The following is a 23066-nucleotide window of genomic DNA, read 5'->3' on the forward strand; positions in this document are numbered from 1 at the left end:
TGGTAAATGAATTCTATTAATCCATTCACAATGTCATGCTCTTCCAGAGGTTTCTCTATCTAGAAGAGAACCAAAAATGAAACCTTCATCTGGTTGTAAATATTAAGATTATACCAGCAAAAATGAGTCTTTTGGTAAAAACAAACCAACCATGATTTAAATCTAATCTTACTGACTAGTGATTTAAATCGATTTGATTTAAATCAGTTCCACCCTGCTCACAACCAATACTGGGGCAGAGGGCAGGTGGGGAATGCAGGGTTCTAATACATCATGTGGCGAGGGCAGTATGGGATACCCTCTTGAGATGGGTGCTCTACACACAGAATCCCAAGGCTAGGGTTAAGGGTGTGCCTGTGCCCTCAAGCTTGGCTAAGGGCCGGGCTTCAGAGTGGGGTTAGGCAAGCAGGCAACGCTGGGATCTGCATGGATCCTGGCACTGCACACGAGCAGCCTAATCTAGGCTGGGCTGTTCTAGCCTGCATTAGGCTGCTCATGGGAACATCCTTAATATTTGCTACTGCACCCGAATCAGACACATCCTAGCTAGTTGGTTTGTGAACAAACCAAGATATACAACTAGGATTCTATTGGACTTTTAAAGTTGATTAGTATAAATTAGACCAGGCCTGCTCAACTTAGGCCCCCCAGCTGTTTTTGGACTACAACTCCCATAATTCCCAGCCACAGTGGCCAATAGCCAAGGATTATGGGAGTTGTAGGACAACACCTGCAGGAGGGCCAAAGTTGAGCAGCCCTGAATTAGACTGTGGTTCTCATATATTGTATTACTGTGAAATAAATGAATATTTAAACCAATAAAGGACAAAGATATTGGCTGGGTTCAGACAGAACATAAAACCATTGTTTGTTAGCATCACTGAACTCAAAGCCTTTTAATAGATACACAAGGATCTCAAACTATTATCTGAAGTTGTTTTACAAACCACACAGTGCTAATGGAGAGGAGTGTTGTTCTTGTGGTAGAAAGCATGACTTGTCCCCTTAGCTAAGCAGGGTCTGCCTTGGTTGCAAATGAATGGGAGACTTGAGGTGTGAGCACTGTAAGACATTCCCTTTAGGGGACGGAGCCGCTCTAGGAAGAGCAGAAGGTTTCAAGTTCCTTCCCTGGCTTCTCCAAGATAGGGCTGAGAGAGATTCCTGCCTGCAGCCTTGGAGAAGCTGCTGCCAATCTGTGTAGACAATACTGAGCTAGATGGACCAAGGATCTGACTCAGTATATGACAGCTTCCTATGTAACAGAGCTTTGTGTTATGTTTGAATTCACATGTCACTGAGAAGCCACAGAGCCACTGCATTTCAAGGCTGCTGAACCATGGCAATGAGAGTGAACTTATGACCTGATGAAGCTGAATCCTGTGTAGATATGAAACAAAAGTAGACAAGCATCTTTAAACCATGTTTTTGCATTATGTCTGAACCAAGTCTACTTTCCATCACACGGACCAGCCACTGTTCTGTCTTGTAGGTATTTATTACATTTCTATCCCATCTTTCTTTCATGGCAATACTTGAAGCAGCATACACAGATCTCCCAGATGATTCCTCATTCAGGTACTGACCATACCCAGACTTAAATTTGTTTCACCAAAATAATTGCATCATGTGTCCTCACATCCTGGGATCAGCCATTGCCTCTGGAAAGTTCTAGATACTTAGTATTCAAGAAAGTGTTCTAGCTTATTGTCCTTAAAAAAGTATCCTGACATTTTATGATCACTCCCCTGTCTCCAAGCAAATAGGTTCTGTAGTGCAAAAGGTATGTAGGCTGCTTGACTTGGGTAAAACAAATATTCTATTTAGTTGCAAACTGATGTATTTTGTTATAGCAACCAATTAGTATGCTTGCTTGTTCAGAAAAATATATGAATGAGAACACTGGAAACTTTATTTAAATAAATTTAAACCAGTCCCCCACCCTTAGTGATTTAAATAAATCCACCCTGAAATGGATACTAAAAAACTTGTACTGATATTTTTTGCAGAAAGCATTTCATAATCCTATTCAATTACAGTTTGGCTGAAAGACTTAGCTGGCACACTGTGGGAGAGATTACAAATCACAGTCTAGACTTCAGAGGAGACGTGCTGCTGCTTTTATTATATGCCACATTAATGATCACATGCATATTACTATACGTTATGAAATACTTTAGCACTTCTGGGAATTCTTAAATTTCTGCTTGGAACTCAATATATTCTATTCTGTATTCACCGATATTTGCGAACAGTCCTGTTAATAGACACAAGTGTTTGCAGTTTAGTTGTATGGTTTGTACTTTAAATTTCAAAAAAGTATTGTTTCCTCAACTGCAAACACTTGTGCTAATATTCGTAGTGTGAAAACGATCACTTGATAGTAAACATGTGTTATGGGATCAAGCTTTTACTTTTTTGGAGCTAAGATTCTAGAACTGTGCAACACATCTCTGTATGCAACAGAATATCCTCCTCCTGGAATACAAGTATAATCCTGGAACATCACGATACATACTAAAATGGCCATGTCAAAGCAATCCAATAGTATCATTCTAGACAAGCGGCCGATGGAGGAGGAACAAACATTCATCCAGCCTGTAGTGTGTAAGAATAGTCTGTAGGTGTTGACGGATGCTTACAAAAGGTATATGTAAGCAGGAGTGTTAGCAAAATTAAATGTGGTTTCCTAACGTATTTGCAAGGTACAACTATCCTATAAATAACAGCAAAATCATAGAGACCTTTTAGAAAAGAGTATAGATTTATCAAACCACATGTGATGGCCAGACTTCTAAGCTTTGCATCTACCACAGGAGAGGCTTCTAAACCAAAGCTCAATCTATTAAATATTTATCAAGAAGTCAATATCAAGAAGTCAGCACCGACTAGAGATGTACATATCAGGCGGTAAAGAAATATAATAAATAAATACTGATCTTGCTCTTGTAGACACTTAATATGTAACTTTCCATTCCTGAGCATTGCTAATTTTCAAACCGATACACACACACACACCCTTGTTTTCACACATTCTGGCTCATCTAATGTCACTGTTATAAGCCACAGGAAGTGTGTCACACATTAAAAAATGCATCTCCAAATATGTATCTCAGAAGTCCCGGTGCAAGCTGCACACATCTCCTTGAGAATTTTTTCTAGACCATCTGTTTATAACACAACTGTGTAGTTGTTGCTTCTGTATAGGGATACAGATGTTTTTCCCTGAAGGAAGTTTTTCTGTTTCACATAGGTTTACAACTGTTAAAGTCATCTACTGGACAGTACATATGACTCCACAGATGACAAGTGAGAACTCCCGCTGGGCCCTCACCCATGCCTGTTGTCATCCATGCACAAGTACTCAAAATGCAAAGAGAGAACTGAAACTAAAAATGAACAGCCACAGGACAAAGTACAGAGAAGTAGGGATGTGCCTGGTCTGGAGCAGTCCGGACCAGCACCGAAGGGGGGCCTTTCTTTTAGGGCGGGGAGGGCTTACTTACCCCTCCTCCCTCTTTGCCCCCTCCAGCGCCCGTATTTTACTGTGTAATTGGGGCGCTGGAAACCAGCCGCCCCCGCCGCACCCCCCCCGTGAGCGGATTAGGGCCAAAAGTAAACTACTGCCGCCGTCGCCCGCTCTCCCTCCCTCCCAGCCGCCCGCCCAAGTCCTCACCACATGTTTTTCCAAAAAAGAGGGGAGCTTGCGAACAGAGCTCCTCTCTCGGCAAAGTCTCGGTTCTAACTGGGGCCTTGGGTGCGCGGGCACTGCAAAGGACGACTGGGAGTTCCGCTGGAGGCCCGGTCTACCCGCCGGGAAGAGGCCGGGTAGACTGGGCCTCCAATCGCCGGAGGCCCGGTCTACCCGGCCTCTTCCCCTGCCGGCGGGTTGACTGGGCCTCCGGCGGAACTCCCAGTTGTCCTTTGCGGCGCGTGCGCGCCCAAGGCCCCAGTTGGAACCGAGACTTTGCCGAGAGAGGAGCTCTGTTCGCAAGCTCCCCTCTTTTTTAGAAAAACATGTGATGAGGACTCGGGCGGGCGGCTGGGAGGGAGGGAGAGCGGGCGACGGTGGCAGTAGTTTACTTTTGGCCCTAATCCGCTCGCGGGGGGGGGGGCGGCTGGTTTCCAGCGCCCCAATTACACAGTAAAATACGGGCGCTGGAGGGGGCAAAGAGGCGGGAGGGGTAAGTAAGCCCTCCCCGCCCTTAAAGGAAGACCCCCCCACTCGGACCCGGACCGGCCAGGTCCGAACCGGTCCGGACAGTTCGGAGGCCTTTAGAATGGCCTCCAGACCAGTTCGGACACACCCCTACAGAGAAGCCCAATGCCACTTTTTTCACCACCACTTAAAAGAGAGCCAGCACGGTGCAGCAGCTAGAGTGCTGGACTAGGACCGGGGAGACCCGAGTTCAAATCCCCATTCAGCCAAATACTTGCTGGGTGACTCTGGGCCAGTCACTTCTCTCTCAGCCTAACCTACTTCACAGGGTTGTTGTGAGGAGAAACCTAAGTATGTAGTACACTGCTCTGGGCTCCTTGGAAGAAGAGCGGAATATAAAATGTTAAAAAAAAAAAAAAACCTAGGGGCAAATTTCAATGTGTGGCGTAGCTCTGACGACACAACCCAAATATGACAATTAGTTTTTTTATTTTTACTAACAGAATAGGGCCACAACAGTATATCAACTGCAGAATTTTTTGTTTTTTACTAACTCAATAGGGCCACAACAGTCTATTAACTGCAGAAAAAAACACAACTGTTACCATTAATGCAGGCTCCACCCCCCACCCGCCTGTGAAGAGATGTCAAATCTCTACACTTCCATCATCATTTCCCCCCTTCTTTCCTTATCCTACAAGTTTATCTGCCATATCTAAAAAACCTCCTCTTCCCTCACCTCACAGAGTCTCTGCACAGTTTTACCCTTTTCTCTCTGTATCACCACAGGCCTCTCTGCACTCTTTTCTCTTACTCTCCAGACCTTCTCTGACACAGGATTCTATGCACCCCGCCCTTTTCAGTTTCCCCCTTCTTCCTATAGCCTTTATTTTGCCATTTCTGTCCTTCCCTTCTCTTGACTCTTCCTCACCTTATAGCACCGCATCTCTTGACTTTTCCTCACCTTATAGCACCGCAAAGCTTTTACTCTACTAGCAACTTATTTGTCTATTATATTTTTCTACTGCTTCACATAACCATCCCTAGGCAGTGTACAAATGATGTACAATTCACATTCACTTTGATCCATGCAATTTGATGGCTGACTGCAAAAGGCTGGTAGAAAACAGTAGTAACTCCACTATGGACTTCAGAAGCTAGGAAAAGCAAGAATAATGTAGATGGAGTGGTTCAGGTGTTCACTCAAACCCACTTCCACTCCTAGTGGGCTTAGGTGGACCTTAAATGTTCACACAAAAAAGTGGGAAAGGGCCATGAACAACTGATGTTTCTAATTCCCTCATGGTGTTGCAACTAGACCAAGAGAGGACCACAACCAGCCTCATGGCTTTAAGTTCTCTCCCCCGCCCCCGCTGCTTTAGAGGGATTCACTGCCGCTGTGAAAACAACAAAAGGATTCTCATGATTTTGGTGAAGTTAGACTGCTTCAACTCCTTGTCCTCCCCCTTTTGGAGACTGAATGTTTCCCCTCTCCTAAAGAGAGAGCTGGTCTTGTGGTAGCAAGCATGAATTGTCCCCTTTGCTAAGCAGGTTCTGCCCTGGTTTGCATTTGAATGGGAGACATGTGAGCACTGTAAATTATTCCCCTTAGGGCAGGCCTGCTCAACTTTGGTCCCCCAGCTGTTTTTGGACTTCAATTCCCATAATCCCCAGCCACAGTGACCCATAGCCAGGGATTATGGGAATTGTAGGCCAACATCTGCAGGAGGGCCAAAGCTGAGCAGCCCTGCCTTAGGGAATGGGGCTGCTCTGGGAAGAATATCTGCATGCTTGCATGCAAAAGGTTCCAAGTTCCCTCCCTGTCATCTCCAAGATAGGGTTGAGAAAGACTTCTGCCTGCAACCTTGGAGAAGCCGTTGCCAGTCTGTATAGACAATACTAAGCTAGATGGACCAATGGTCTGACTCTATACAAGGCAGCTCCGCATGCTGCTAACGGGAGGACACTTCACATGCAGCTCTTAACAGCAAGAAGGCTAAAGCATTCCAAATGGATAGTGTACTTTTGTCTTTGAATGAAGTCTTCTGCACAGGCTGAAATATGATAGGGCATTCTCTAAACTGGTCATCTGGATATGCCTTCAGAAGCTAGAATGTCCAAGTGATATGCTGTAAAAAATTGACAGCATGCAACTTATATTTCAGTGTGGTTGGTAATTCACTACTACGCATTGTAACTTGATGTTTAGACTGGACTTGCTGTTTTGGCAGTATAGGTAGAAAGGCATAAAGGTTAAGGCAATGCATCAAGATCATCAATCCAGGGGCCACCTCTCATAGCTTGAAACAGCCAGCACAGGCATCTGCAAAGTGATGGAAGGGGCAAATGCAATTTGTCATGCACATACTCCACAGAGGCAACTTGCTCACTAGAGAAGAATTGGTACCTGCCTACATCAAGTGGCAGACTGCATAGCTGTAATTTACTGTATGCATTAATGGATCTGATATTTATTGAACAGTAGAAAGAGAGCACACTTTAAAACACTGAGGCAAAAAACCAAACACAATTGAAGCTTTTTACTCTAACAATAAACTGACTGACGACTGACTGACTGACTTATTTATTTTAAAGCTAAGTGAAGGATCCAATTCAAGCTTTAGTTAGTCCTGCTGAAATCAAACATTTCCAGAGTCCAGGTAAGATTCTGAAATACTTAAACTAAACTAAAGATTAAGATTAAACTAAAATTTAAAAAGCTGGAACATCTAGCACCTAATCTGGTGGGGCACAACAAATATAGCTTCATGGTTGCCCAGTTTCTCATGAAGGAGATTCCTAAACTATTTTAGGCAACTTGTTCTAGTTGGTCTCTTAAAGTTATATCAGTTATTTATTAACTAAAACCTATCTTTCTGCTACTTAAAACCCCTTGTTCTGCAATCTATGTAATCTTGGTGGTAGCCTTCAAAAACAGTCACTTAATCTTTTTGTTAAGGAGAAGATATTTTTAACCTTGTTTCACTAAACATGATTTGCTCAACGTTTATCAATCTGAAAAGGACCTTTATCACAACTGCAACTTTAGAATTTGCAATCTAAGCCTAACACTATTATAAAGAACATCCTTCACAAGCTTGTGAAATCTTGTAAGATCTCTTTAGTTTGTTCCTTTTTCAAAACTCTTAATATATATTTTTAAATTAATGTTATGTTATATTTTTTTAATTACTTCCTAAAGTCCAGAATGTGAAAGCTACTGTAAAAATGTGAACGTTTTTCCGGATTAAGAAAGTTACATCTTCTTATATCAGTATCATATATAACAACACTAATTTCATGATCACAAATGGACATAAATACAAGAGCTAATTCACAGGCCAATTCAAGGCTTCTGAGGTTTTTGGTCAGTGATTCTCAGGAATAAGATACAGGTGTGAACCTGTTGTGCAACTGGCTCATACATGAGTTGCTCCAGGGCAATTGCATATTTCTGCCCTATATACGAGATTGCTGCTCCATCAAGAGGAGAGGAGTTCATACGTATTCAGCCATCCACACAATGTTTTCACACATACCCAGTCACAGGAATCATCAGCCAAGGCAATGGGGTGCAGATTTTTACATCTCAGATGAACACAGTGATCCAAATGCTTCTGACTTAACATTCAGGAGATACTGTATCAACTGTGTGTATTTCCACAGTTCAAAATAATTTGACACAGTTCCTGCAGGAATGAGATGTAGAACACAGCAATCCTAAACACTGCATTTAATGTCAAGGAATCAGTCTGCTATATTCAAACTACTTATCCTGAGGTAATCTCACAACCAGGGGCGTAACGAGGCTGGAGTGGGCCCAGAGACAAAATTTTAAGATGGGCCCCTCGCTGATACACACACACTCACTTCACATGTGACTTGCCTCTGGGGGGCCCCTCAAGGCGTGGGGGCCCCCAGGCAGCCGCCTCCCCTTGCCTAATAGTAGTTACGCTCCTGCTCACAACTATGTCCCTAAAACACTGAGAGGTAAACTCCATTCAAATCAACCTGACATTTTCAGTCAAGTGTGAAAGACTGCAATATATATGGATACTCTTAAAAGATGTGTGCATTACAGTCAAAATGTGAATTCAAACCACAAACACACACACACACACACACACACACACACACCCTAATTAATCCAACAAAATTCAATCTTATTTTGTACTTCTGGTGGGTTTCTTTTGTTTACTTTGAGTTAGAATTGTTACATTTTGAGAACTGTAAGGCTCAAGTTTAACAAATGTATTTGATTTCTTCTAAAATTCAAATGGATTCCTAAATCCTACATAAAATGGGTACAGAATCAGTACTTTTGGTTTGGTGACTGTTCATGGTTTCTAGACTACAATGCAACCATTTGCAAGTCAAGTCATGTATTTGGAACAGAATATACACCTGTTAAACATCTCATAAATCTTACTTACAAACTGGTAAGAATGATCTTCTCATGAAGATCTAGAAGGCTAAATCAAAAAGGCTAGCAACAGCAACAGTTATCCAATTCTGGCAAGAGATCTACAAGTCAAGTCCAAATACAAAGCTGTGCCAATCCAGTGCACACTACAACAACCTTTGGGCTGAAGTGATTTCCCCCTGCAATCTGCTAAGCTGAGGATCAAGCAAAAGGATGGCACTAGAGGGGGGAGACATCAGAACACACCCGACTCAATGCAATAGCTGGGCATAAGAGCCCTTCTGCTGCTGTCCAGGTTTACCATAACCCTCGTTTCCTGGACCACTTTTGAACCCATGTCACATTCTGGTCACCAACACATTTTAACACTGACTAACACACACAGTACTAATGTACAATATAATCCACAAGAGCACTATCACCTAATTTTTTCCTTTTACCAGACAACTTTCCTTTTATGGAAATGAGTTACCACACAATGTCTTTTACACAGTTAATACATACAATATACTGAATTAAACAGGCTTATTTAATTTTCATCATGCAACATACAGCTAATCAGAAATAAACCTCACATCGTTAAAGATAATTACTTCTAAAAACCTGACTGAAGAATTCAGGATTGAAAAACGATGTTCAAATAGCAAAACCTAACATTTCCAGGGACGCTTGGCCTCATTTTAGTACTTTTTTAAAATTTAAAGACTCTTCAACACATTTATTGGAAACAAGTCCCTGGTTTTATTTCCAAGTCAGATGTGCTAGGATCAACTGTAACTACTACTGAATTGCCCAATCCTTTTCATATTAGATATGCTGCAGAAAAGTAGCACACTCTGCACATAATACCTAAGCTTGATGAATGTTTCTAATTATGGCAGCTATCAGCTCCTTTAACATTTATTGTTTACTTTGGTGGGTGTAGTAGAAAGGATATGAAATAGTTGTTAATTAAGAAGTACCACTACAAATTAAGGGCTCCTCCTCTGTGTAAGTAGCACCTTATTCCAAGAAAGACAAGCAAGTACAGAAGTGACATCAGGATTTAAGAGAAATAGATGAGAAAGTGTAGTTTATCACAGTTAGGGCTCCTACTAGTAATTTTGAAAGGACCGACCCCAGACTCTCCCTGACTCCTCCAGGATACATCTCCTAAAGTAGCAAGGGAAGCAGAGTAACACTGTAAATGGAATAGTCTATTGTTAACTATTTCAATTGCACTAGCCAAAACATATATATATATATATATATATATATATATATATATATATATATATATATATATTCTGGCCGAATTGTTTGTTTTAAGTTTGGAACAGCAAAAGGCATAAAACAGGAGGCGGGTGGTGGGAACTGGTAACTGTATACGGGTGTTGTGTACTGATTTTCAGGCAACACCAAGAGCTCTGGGAATGGCCGATTTCACTTCCCTCACCCTTCAACAAAAGCATGGACCATCCCGAGCCTATACATGTTGACTGGGAAGCCAGTCCCACCGAGCTGAATGGGCCTCATTCTCCAGGGTGCATTCGGATTGCAGCCTTAATTTCCTCCTCACTTAATTGAGGGAAGAAGATGTGCTTTTAATTAATGTCATCAGCAAGGCCTCATCTGCCCTGTTTGGAGCCGGGGGGGTGGGTGGGTGAGGGGGGCAGAGCCTCCCCCGGGAACCAGGGAAAAGAAGACGGGAGAACGAAAGAGACGGAATTTTTATTTTTTTAAAAGGAGACCGTAAACAAAAGCGAAGGACCCAAACCTTCCTGCCGCCATTTACTCGCCTTCATGGCTTCTTACCTACCTACCCTCCCTCCCTCGCTCCTCCTTACCCGTGGCGGGGACTCGTCATTCTCCTTTGTGTGCGCGCCGCGGTGTATGGGGGTTTGTGATTTTTAAAAAAACAACAAAAAACCAAAAACACCCCGAGGGGGATGAACGGCTTCGTGAGAAAGGTCGGACTCGGAAAGACTCCTGGCTCCGGCCCTGCGAGCGGCGTTTCTCGGCCTCCACACGACGCGGCTGTGCCAGGACAAGCAGGACCCGCGAAGAAGAATGAGGGGAAGGGGGAAGCGATGAAAGGGAGACGGAGCTGCCCAGACAGCGCAGGCCTCGCCACCACTGCCGCCTTCGCTCACTCGACGCCTGGCTCAGTCGTCCCCTCAGAAGTGTGTGAGCGCGCACAGGCCGCGGGGGCGAGGGGGGCAGCCGAGAACGAGCGTGCGGGTTATCCCAATCACTGCACCCTGTAGTAGTTAATACGAGAAGCCCCCCCGCCACGGAGCGGGAGAGGCGGGCAGAAGAGAGGCGGAGGAGTGTCCAATAGGAGGCCGCCGCCAGAGCTCACGCGCAAAAGAGATCCAGACGCCTCCGCTACTATAGTCGGCTCAGGCACTGCGAAGTTCGCACACCAGCGAGATCCTGATCCCACCCCCACCCCGGTGTCCTTCCTTCTATTCGACGGGAATTGCTGGGCTCGCGAAGGGATTCGCTTCCACGCTTCTCTCAGGCTGTTCCTCCTTTTTTGCCTTTTCTCTCTAGCACGACTAACCCCCTGGACAGACAAACTCTACTCAGAGTCGGCACGGCACTTCTAGCGAGGAACACGGCGGCTGGGCTCATTAAAAGCCGAACGCGCGGCGGAAATTGCCGAAGGGCTTGAGGCGCCGTTGGGAAAGTGCTGAAGCATTCCTCCGCCATCTCCTTCGTTGGGGCACGGAGGGAAGTTTTCTTTCCCTTCCCCCTCACCCAGGTGCGGAGAGGAGGAACTTCCCTGGGGTGATACTTGGAGCGGCCTGGATCACCACCGCCTCTCCTTGACTCTTTTCCGTTTTACTTTTTTTGGCTATTCCCAGTTCAAAAACTGTCTTGTCTAACAAGGTCTACGAAGTGTGGCCGCAGTAATCGCGCTGTCCTTTATATAGTATAGCGCTTTCTATATACAGTGTATATACTACGTGAATGCTCCTATTCTGCTCAGGGAAACATTAGGAGCCTCTTCATTGGGAGCCCCAGGAGAAATACACTGGGAGGCTTTTCCAAATATACGCCGTGCAGAGAGAGTGCTGTATAATACATGCTGCTCCTATAACTTGGGTCGCCCTTTGTACTGTCTGTCTTGTCGCAGCAAACCATGAGAAGGATTTTGCATTCCTACAGACCATGCAAAAGAGTTGGCGCGTTTGCTTGTTGGCGAAGTTTCTGGTCATACAAAGCAACAACAACAACAAAAGGAGCAAGCAAGCTACACCTCCCTTTTCTACAACATTTTATTTAATGTGTTCAGTTTATATCCCACCCATTACCTCAGGGTAACAAGAGTTTAAAAATAAAACACACCTGCAATACAAATAAGTAAGCACAGAGACTTGCGTTTTGGGTGGTATACAAAATATGTCAAATAAATAAATAAAGCTTTCTTACACTTGCAGAAGCTGGCTGTTGAGTGCCAGCCCAAAGATTGTAATGAAAGGACCTCTGGACAAAAAGAGTTCTACATTAGGTAGCCACCAAAAATATCTCTTTAAGTCACGTTGGTATTCCAGCTTGGTGCACAGAACAATACAGTTAAGACTGGAGCAGGTTCATGGTGGTACAATGGTGGTCTCTGCACTGTTTCAACTTTGTGCTATTAAGGGCTTTATCAATCAAAAGCAACACTTTGAACTGTATCCAGAAAACATTCCACCTTCAAATATGCAGCGGGCCGATTCCTCGGCCATGGATCAAGCCAATTATGCTGAACAAACTGTTATGCTTTCAGAGGTTCAAAATTTCAGTCTCATTTTAGGAAGGTTTATTACATGGTTTTACTAGAGCAGCTTCTATAGAATAAATAATTCTCATGTGAAAAGGTGACATTTCTTGAGCATCTTCAACCATTTCAGACCATGGTAAAGGTAAAGTGTGCCAGCAAGTCGATTTCAACTCCTGGTGCCTACAGAGCCCTGTGGTTGTCTTTGGTAGAATACAGGAGGGGTTTATCGTTGCCTCCTCCCGCACAGGTATGAGATGATGCCTTTCAGCATCTTCCTATATTGCTGCTGCCCAACATAGGTGTTTCCCATAGTCTATATCGGAAAGTCTGGGGAACTTACCAGCAGGGATTCGAACCGGCAACCTCATGTTTGTTAGTCAAGAATTCCCCTGCTGCACCACTTGAGGACACACATAATTTATTTTTGTTTACCTAACCATATCTATCATTGGAACATAAGAAGCTGCCTTCTACCAAGTCAGACCATTGGTCCAGCTAGTATTGTCTACACAGACTGGCAGCAGCTTCTTCAAGGTTGCAGGCAGGAGTCTCTCTCAGCCCTATCTTGGAGATGCTGGGGAGTGAACTTGGCTCTTCCCAGAGTGGCCCCATCCCCTGAGGGGAATATCTTACAGAGCTCATATGTCTCCCATTCAAATGCAAACCCAAGGTGTGGCCCTGCTTAGCAAAGGGGACAATTCATGCTTGCTACCACAAGACCAAAAGCCACCTTATAGCGCAGCTGGGAAGTAACTTGCCTAGGGAGCAAGAGGTTGTTGGTTTGAATCCCCGCTGGTACATTTCCCAGACTATGGGAAACACCCATATCGGGCAGGAGCAGTATAGGAAGATGCTGAAAGGCATCATCTCATACTGTGCAGTAGATGGCAATGGTAAACCCCTCCTGTATTCTATCAAAGACAACTCTGTGGTTGCCAGGAGTCGACACCGACTTGATGGCACTTTCCCTTTTTACCACAAGACCAGTTCTCCTCCCATCCTTACTCTCCCTCCACCTTTCTCCTTTTCTTCAAACATATATATGGCCATCCTGCAGCACATGCATGGCATGAATAACAGCTGGGGGGGAGGGACTTTGCAGGGAGAAAGCATTTCTTGTCTGCGGTGTGTGTGTGCGCGCGTGTGCATGCAGGTACATTATAACAGCCCTGTCTGTTTTTCCTTGACAAAACAAGGAAAGTTTCCCTGGTGTTGCCTTGGCAAAACTGAAGGAAAGTTTCCCTTACCAACTTTCCCTCAGGGTTTTTTTTCCCTCCAGCCACATTTTTTCACATCCTTCCAATGGGGAAACTGTGGGCAGGGGGAAGGTTAAGTGTGCATAGATATGTACTTTCCCCCTGCAGATCTCCACTTTGCCAGGGGGAGAAGCAACATCCCAATTGCCTAGCTTTGTATTTGCTGAAACACATCCTGTTCCATATCTTGTGTACTTATTAATACATGTATTTTTGCTCACTTGAGAAATGTGGCTTGCTCAGAGAATGCTATCTGAAACTGTTTCAGATAAGCCCTGTTTTGCATTTTAGGTTTCTAGAATGGAGAAGGAGAAAAAAGCTTCCCACTTGTTCCAGGTAGTGGGACAGGTTCAAGGCACAGGCTATTTAAATATTTCAACTTTTGAATCTGTGGTGGAGGAAGAATTGAAGTACCAAGTTGAAGCTGAGTTGAAGTACCAAGTTATATAGTTCTATATTGACTTTAAAAATGGATTTTCTGAATCTCCTCAGAAAGTACACGGGGATGGTAATCAGAAAATCTGCAGTGCTGAGATGGCAGATGAATTAAGACCAAAAGCAATTGTTGTTGCATTGGGTAGGTGTGTGTGTGCGGGGGGTGACTTTTGAGAACTGCCAGCATGGTGTAGTGGTTAGAGTGCTGGACTAGGGCCAGGGAGACCCGAGTTCAAATCCCCATTCAATCATGAGACTTGCTGGGTGACTCTGGGCCAGTCACTTTTCTCTCAGCCTAACCTACTTCACAGGGTTGTTGTGAGGAGAAGCTTAAATATGTAGTTCTGGGCTCCTTGGAGGAAGAGTGGGATATAAATGTAACAAATAAACAAATAATAGAAACTGGCTATGAATGAGGGTTGCCAGTTTACCTTTAGTTTTTGGGAATGATACTTTCATTAAAAAGCAACATTTTTCCAGAACATGGCAATTCTGTAAAGCATAATAATTTTTTAAACCCAATTTCCCTGGCTTATGCCCTATGAAATACCACTATACTTTGTTCCCCCACCTCTGTTATACCTGGTTTAAAAAGAGAGATATATTTGTCAGTCTCTGATATTAATATGCTGCAGTCAGCATTAGAAAAGTGAAGGAGAGGTTTTGCAAGAAAATAAGAAAATTAGTTGCACTGTTCATTTTTTAAAAATACTCTGAGAGATTGATTAATAATTGGTTTTGCTGTGCATCTACATCTTTGTATATTAAAGTTTTTTATATGAAGGTATAAAGGCAATCTTATATTGCACAAATATATTTTCTCTTTTCTCATGCAATTGACTAAAATGCTCACAATATAGTAGCAGTTTCTGATGGCAGAGTGCCCTCTTAGTCAAGCAGTTCTTAAAGGATCACTGATGGGGAATAGTACTGAAGGCACTTCAAATTGGCAGCTGGCCTCCTAAGAGAATTCTGTGGAAAACACTGGTGTGCATTGTGAACAATCCAGTCCCACTCCAGCATCGGAAGTCGACTACTAGAAATAATTCACACTTCACTTTACAGCTGCTGCTCTAGAATGGGAGTTAATAGCTGAGGCCTTGATAGCCATACTAATATCTAGTATTTGAATAAAGTGTTGAATGTAGAGTATTCAACATGCTTCGGTTCATACACATTACATCAGTAAACTTTCACTATTTCTAGGTTTATTATATTTGGTGGGGTATAACTGTTTTAAAGAAATAAATTAACATTGTAAATTAAGTATCTGTATTATTATCCCTGTACTGCAGGTGGTGGGAGGAGCAAAAAGTGGTGTGAACTCATGGATGACATGAGATTTGAAGTGGGGCCTTTTTGGCTTACAGCTCACACTTCTTGCCCACTATGCAACACCATTGCTACCATGGATTATGTACATTTCTATGTACAACATTAGCAGACATCTAGTGCAACTACACAAGCAGAATGTTTAATTATCAGTTTAGCGCCAGGCTTTTTCTAAGAAGGGAATGATGGGAAATTCTGGCAGTTTTTACACTCTTCATGTCATTGAGGATTGGTTCACAGATTTCTTGCATGGAGGAAAACTGGAACAGAAATAGGTATATGCTATAATAGATGATGTTATATTTTTAAGCACCACAGTTATAAGGATCAAACAGCTCCTATGTGTATGAATTCTTGGCGTTAAAAACATTAACCTCATACCACACATTTTTCTACATGCACAAATGCAGAAAAATTGTATTGTATGAAACAGCCTTAAAAGATGAGTAAAGGTGAAGTGTGCCATGGAAAAGGTAAAGTATGCCAGCAAGTCGATTTCAACTCCTCGCGCCCACAGAGTCCTCTGATTTTCTTTGTTAGAATACAGAAGGGGTTTACCATTGCCTCCTCCTGCACAGTATAAGATGATGCCTTTCATAATTTTACTATATCGCTGCTGCCCAGTATAATACCAGCGGGGGGGATCAGCCCTGCTGGATCAGGTTCAAGGCTGATCTAGTCCAGTATCCTGGACACATAGTGGCCCACCAGATGCCTCTGAGAATCTGTGGGCTCTGAGAAGCCCGCAGGCAAGAGCCGCGGACATGCTCTCTCTCCTACTGTTGCTGCCCTACAACTGGTATTTAAAGACATCTTGCCTCTGAGGCTGAAGGTGACCTATAGCAACCAAACTAGTAGCCATTGATAGACCGGTCCTCCATGAATTTGTCCAAGCCCATCTAGGCTGCTGGCAGTCACCACATCCTGTGGCAGAGAATTCCACATGTCGATTGTGAAAAAGTACTTCCTTTTGTTGGTCTAAAATTTATTGGCACCACTTCAGTTTCATGGGATGGCACCTGGTTCTAGTGTTATGTGAGGAGGAGAAAACCGTCTCTCTATTATGGAAGTTATGTTTGAATGCAATTGTTTCTGTTCCAAATACTATACTTTCTACAGTAAGGAATGCCAACCTTAAATGCATAATTTTACATATTTAATATGCAAGACATACTAAAGCAACTGAATGTGAAGTCTATGTTAACTGAAGGTACCAGTAATATAAAAGCCTTTTCCTAAATTTGCAGCTGGCATAATTTGCAGCTGGCATAAGAAGAGGAAAAGGGGAAAGTTCAAACAAATCAAATTATATACAGTGCTGTGGGTCTTTTTTTTAGTTTTTAACCAATGGCTGCACAGATATCTAAATTTGCATAGTCCTATAAATGTCCATCTCTGCACTAACAAATACTTTGTCAAATAGAAAGCATTTCTTTATTAAACAATGTGCTCTTGTTAGCAATGCTGTTTTTGTCAATGAAGTAATAGTAATAGTAATAGTAATAGTAATAGTAATAGTAATAGTAATAGTAAGCTTTTGCATACCAAGATAAATATAGTGCTTGTTGTTAGATATATCGGGCATTTTTCTGTAAATAAGCTAAATCTTACAAAAATGATTATTTTACAGAAAATATAAATTAATATGCTTACCTAAAACACACACACACACAAGCATGGTGTACAGTGAGATTTGGAGTTACATATGCACACAAACCTTACATGTTTATTGTTGGTAATAAGAGAAGCTTATAGAAGTATTATTATTCATTATTATTATTATTTATTCGATTTCTATTCCGCCCTTCCAAAAATGGCTCAGGGTGGTTTACACAGAGAAATAACAAATAAATACGATGGATCCCTGTCACCAAAAGGCTCACAATCTAAAAGAAACATAAGATAGACACCAGCAACAGTCACTGGAGGTACTGTGCAGGGGGTGGATAGGGCCAGTTACTCTATGCTGGGAGTGGATAGGACCAGTATACACTATGTCTGGATCTAAACTACTGTTTTAGACCCTATGTGCTTAGGGCTTGGGCCTAGTGGATTTGTTACTCTTTGATGACATCCTCATGCCATATCACAAACTCTCATAACTTCAAAAGCAGTGTGCCTGGGGGTGCTGCTGGGGTGGGGAATGTTAAAGAAACTCAAGCCCAGGGCCCCTTTGGGGAATATGGAAATAGTTCTGTTCATTGGGTTTCAATTTCATTTTTTTGTGTTCATGTTTTCAAAGACAAATCAAAGTTTTTAGAAACAAGTCCATCTCTTCCCCATTCCACCAGCGATTAGTACTAACATACTGAGAACCGATATTAGGTGTGTCCCATTGGAGTAACTGAGACTTCTTCGGCCTTAAATTATTAGAAATAGAGTAGGAATTTTTTAAATCTTCCTTTTTAGTTTTACACAAGATTCAGAATTATTCTCTTGGATCACATTTTCAACACTTCTCTGCACCAAAGCAGATGACACACAGTGTTCCTTCTAATTTTTTTCCGTCTGGGTACAGAATGAGTTTTGTTCTGGGAGGCAGTATCAAGGCAGTGTGTGCACACGTGCATTCAGTGGGGCCTTCCTGATCCAACCTGAGTGGGATCTAAAATTAACTGGGTGGACATTAAAAAAAACTTGTGTGCACATGCACATGTACATGCCTTGGAGGGAACACTGGACACAAGGCAACCAATTTATTTTTTAAATGTGTATTATTTCTAATCTCTGAACTATAATTTTTGATGGTTAAATGACAAGTATGCTTTCATTTCATTTCAGAATGACAAACCAAGTCATGAGAAGGCTGAGGGTTTGGAAATAGTATTTCTATGGAGCTCAGTAATATATACTTCAGGGATCTCACTTATCTGTGTTGCCTGTAGAGCTATTTCCCATATTGTATTTTATAACACAGGACTGCTCTCAATGGTTTCTCTTGTCTACCATTGTCATACAGGAAGGATTCTAGTTGTAAGCCTTTTCTATTTTGCCTCAGGATTCTGAATGATTTTTAAAAAGCTTGATTGTGTATTATTTTAAACATTTTATATCTTGGAAAGTTAGCTGTTAGATGTTCAAGTGCATCTCTACATAACTAAATGACCCCCTGATGTTGTTAATAGCTCTAAATGCAATAAACAGAAACTTCAAACATTTTATAATATACTAAGATTAAGTTTTAACATAATTCCTCTTCGGTACTGTAGTTCTTGTTTAAGTTGTACATTTCTTCAGCATGTACATTTAATAACGTACTAAAAATAGGCTATACTAAATGATACCACACAAAAGTGACACAACAGTGCAATTACATTTCTTGAGCATTTTGTGGAGTTTGAAATCTTAACAACCACCCCAGCCCCAAACCCTAATCCCTGAAAGCAAAGAATCCAGCTTCCTTCACTCCAGTGCATGCTTGCTTGTCCTTTTTTTTATTATATACATCCAAAGATGAAGGTGATAACATATTGCAAATTAAATGGTCAATATTCAAAATCACAACAAGGCAGTTAAATAAGTTTTAACACATGATTCAAAGCCTCACACAATCGTTCCTGTTGCATGTGCAGCCACAGGAAGCTCAGCTGTGCTTCTCTTACAATTAATTGCTTCCGCTGTATATAAAATTGAAAGTATTGGGTACTCTGGTGCGGAAAAAGGATATCCTCATACACTGCTCCTATTTCCTTACTGAAGGCTATTACCAAGCCTTTCAGCATTAATTCATTTACAATAAATTATCCTGTGATGACAAAGGAGAAACTGAAAAAGAAGGCCAACTATTATCAGGAAAGGTTGGCAGGTTCATTCTCTTATGTGTTGATTATGTATACAAAATGCATCTCTGACCACCGATGGTTCATTTTAAGTTCTTTGTGCTTTAAAAAGAGAAAGCGTTTAGCTATATTAAAACCTTCAGGAATTACCCTTGCAAATATGAATATGAAACCATGGAGTAGGATGGAGGATTAAGTATAGAACAGAATATTTAACCCTCATTGAATATGCAATAGGAAGGTGGTTTGTAGAGAAAATGTTAAGCATACCCTTCCCTGCTCAAAATGGTTATTTCCCAAAGCTCCTTCCCCATAAAAAGTGATCGTCAGGGATACATGTGTTTGTTTAATATCGATAAGACTCCCATCCACATCAGATTTCTGTACCAAAAAACTTCATTTTCAATGCCTGGAATAAGGGATCTGTGTATATTTAATTTGCACAATACAGTATTGCCTCTGCAATCTAGGTTTCTAAATAACATTTATTTATTGCATAGTTACAGGATGATGACAATAGGCAAGGGGAAGGAAGTACATGGGTTTGGATGTCAGCGGACCAGAGAGGTTGTGTGTGTGTGTGTGGGGGGAGTATTTTAAATAATAAATACTTTTATTATTTTATACTTTTTAGTGCAATTCACTAACATGCACTTTAAACCCACAGGTTCAAATTTTGGTAAGACGTGAATGCTGATCAACTTTAACTGGGTTCAACAGTGCCAATAGAACATTAAAGTATGTTACATGGAGGAAGTTTGCATAAACTGGCTCCCAGTTTATTAACACACATTGAGGCAGGTCTCACGATCAGTGAGACCTGCTTTTGCCGGTTTTGCGGGGAGAGTGGGCTAAGCCCGTTCTCACCACAGACAAGCAGGGTGGGGGCCACCCACACCACTGCCGACTCCGTGACAGAGCCGGCAGGGGCTGGGGAGTTCGGGGGGCCACGTGCCCCCCCAGAAGCTCCAGTATGCCCTGTGTGAGTGCGCAGGGCATACTGGAGAGACCCCTGAGCCGGAAGGCTGCTTTTCAGCCTCCTGCCAGTGGTCTACTCGTGAGTAGCCATGGGGCAGAGCCACACCATGGCTGCTCATGATCCCAAAAACTGGGTTTAAGGGGCAGGCTACTTGAGTGGGTTACCAGCTCAAGAACCACCGGGCTCACAGCCGAGCCTGGTGGTTCACACAGCTGTAGGAAATCAGGCTAGTGGAGGCTAGCCCAATTTTCTACAAACGTGTGAATCACCTCATTGGCACATAGCTATAGGGGGTACAGGGGGTGTAGCGGCATCCAGGCACCTGATACCAACTGATGCCCAGGGGCTGTGTCCTGCTACTCCCCATGGGTATCACTTGCCTTGCCCCCCAACACTCACTTGCTGCTGGAGCCACCCATTGTGCTTCTCTCTGCTGATGCAGTCTAATGAAATCACCATGCATGCCAGCACAGTGATGTCATCAGATTGCATCAGCAAAGGGAGACACAATGGGTGTCATGAAGTGGTGTGAATGGTAGGTGGGTGGCAGCCACTGCAAAGGCAAGTGGCAGCAGCCGTAGAGGCAAATGTTGGTGGTGGTAGCCATCTCAGGGCCCACCTCAGATCAGGGCCACCCCTAATGTCACTATGCCAGCCATGGTTAATAGGTTAATAGGAAGCAAGCATTACATATGTGCTGGCCTCTTATGTGAGTGACATTTAAATGGGGCAACTTGCTTAATCCTGATCCTAAGTACTTAACACTGGCATATTCACATGAACAGTATATGACAGTTACCACGGTCATAGTAGTGGATACACCCCCCACCTTAAGAACATAAGAACAGCCCTGCTGCACCAGGCCCAAGGCCCATCTAGTCCAGCATCCTGCTTCACACAGTGGCCCACCAGATGCTGCTGGAAGCCAACAGGCAGGAGTTGAGGGCATGCCTTCTCTCCTGCTGTTACTCCCCTGCAACTGGTGCTCAGAGGAATCCTGCCTTTGAGACTGGAGGTGGCTATAGTTCTCCAACTAGTAGCTGATGATAGACTTCTCCATGAAGTTATCCAAAACCCTCTTAAAGCCATCCAGATTGTTGGCTGTCACCACATCTTGTGGCAGAGAATTCCACAAGTTGATTATGCATTGTGTGAAAAAGTACTTCTGTTTGTTGGTCCTAGATTTCCTGGCAATCAGTTTCATGGGATGACCCCTGATTCGAGTGTTATGTGAGAGGGAGAAGAATTTCTCTCTATCCACTTTCTCCATACCCTGCATGATTTTATAGACTTCTATCATGCCTCCCTGCAGTCGTCTTTTTTCTAAACTAAATAGTCTCAGGTGTTGTAGCCTTGCCTCATAAGAAAGGTGCTCTAGGCCCCTGATCATCTTGGTTGCCCTCTTCTGCACATGTCTACAATGTCCTTTTTCAGATGTGGTGACCAGAATTGTATGCAGTATTCCAGGTGTGGCCACACCATAGTTTTGTATAAGGACATTATAATATTAGCAGTTTTATTTCCAATTGTCTTCCTTATGATCCCTAGCATGGAATTGGCCTTTTTTACAGCTGCCGCACACTGAGTTGACACTTTCAACGAGCTGTCCACCATGACCCCAAGATCCCTCTCCTGGTCAGTCACCAACAGCTCATATCCCATCAGCATATACTTGAAGTTGGGGTTTTTCGTCCCAATGTGCATCACTTTACACTTGCCAGTACTTACCGCATTTGCCATTTTATCACCCACTCACCCAGTTTGGAGAGATCCTTTTGGAGCTCCTCACAATCCGTTTTGGATTTCACTACCCGAAAGAGTTTGGTATCATCTGCAAATTTCACCACCTCACTGCTTACCCCTACTTCTAGATCATTTATGAATAAATTAAAAAGCACCGGCCCCAGTACAGATCTCTGGGGGACCCCACTTCTTACCGTACTTCCCTCCATTGTGAAAACTCTCCATTTATACCTACTCTCTGTTTCTTGTCTTTCCACCAGTTAGCAATCCACACCTGTATTTGTCCCCTTATCGTATGACCGCTAAGTTTTATCAGGAGTCTTTGATGAAGAACTTTGTCAAAAGCTTTTTGGAAGTCTATGTGTACTATTTCAACGCAATCACCGCGATCCACACACTGTTGACACTCTCAAAGAACTCCAAAAGATTTGTGAGGCAAGATTTACCTTTGCAGAAGCCATGCTGGTTCTCTCCCAGCAGGGCCTGTTCTTCTATGTGCTTTACAATCTTATCCTTGCCTGGAATGGACGTTAAGCTAAGTGCTTATATGCTGGCACATGAAGTCTTTATTTATTTATTATTATTATTATTATTATTGTTATTATTTTTACATTTATATCCTGCTCTTCCTCCAAGGAGCTCAGAGCGTGTACTAGAGAGTTTTCAAACATAAAACTTTAATAGGTGTTGAGCCCTTTCTTGTGCTTTTGATGTTAATATCATAGTTCCTTAGAACGAGAATTCTGTAGGTTTTATATATATGAAAAATATTTACAAAACCATTTGAAGCAAAAGCCACCAGCTGCTTGATTCCTCATGTGTGAAAATACACTTAGGGTCAGCTGGTTCTGGAAAAAGAAAACAAAGGATGACCTTGCGATATCACAGCTAGGCCAATCTAACCCAGAATTCTGTTCTTACAGCGGCTAGGCAGATACCTCTGTAAGTTCACAAACAGGAAGATGGTCATCCCATGTTTTTTGTCTCAGGCACCTGATATTCAGAGGTTCACTGCCTCAGAGATATAGGTTCTTTTAGGTATCATAGATACTAGTGGATGAAAGATCTGCTCTACCTTTCATGAATTTGTTGTTGAGAACATAGTAGGTTCTAGGTGTTACCCAGTTTGCCCTGGTATAGCATGCAGCTAAGGAACAAGCTACACATGATGTTAAATCTGTCACTAGAAGATGGACTTAGAACCAAAACTGG

At 42.7% G+C, this 23066-nt stretch overlaps 1 protein-coding gene across 2 annotated transcripts in view; it reads right to left on the reverse strand.

Moving 5' to 3' along the window:
* The window catches only part of BMPR1A (bone morphogenetic protein receptor type 1A), a 108334-nt gene extending 97100 nt beyond the window's left edge, over nt 1-11234 (reverse strand). For both annotated transcript variants that reach the window (XM_053309496.1, XM_053309495.1), the window contains exon 1: nt 10406-11234. The gene's annotated coding sequence lies outside the window, so the exon portion shown is untranslated. The remainder of the gene's footprint in view (nt 1-10405) is intronic.
* Nucleotides 11235-23066: the final 11832 nt, after the last annotated feature.

The sequence above is a fragment of the Hemicordylus capensis genome, chromosome 3 (assembly GCF_027244095.1).
Source record: "Hemicordylus capensis ecotype Gifberg chromosome 3, rHemCap1.1.pri, whole genome shotgun sequence".
Lineage (NCBI taxonomy): Eukaryota > Metazoa > Chordata > Lepidosauria > Squamata > Cordylidae > Hemicordylus > Hemicordylus capensis.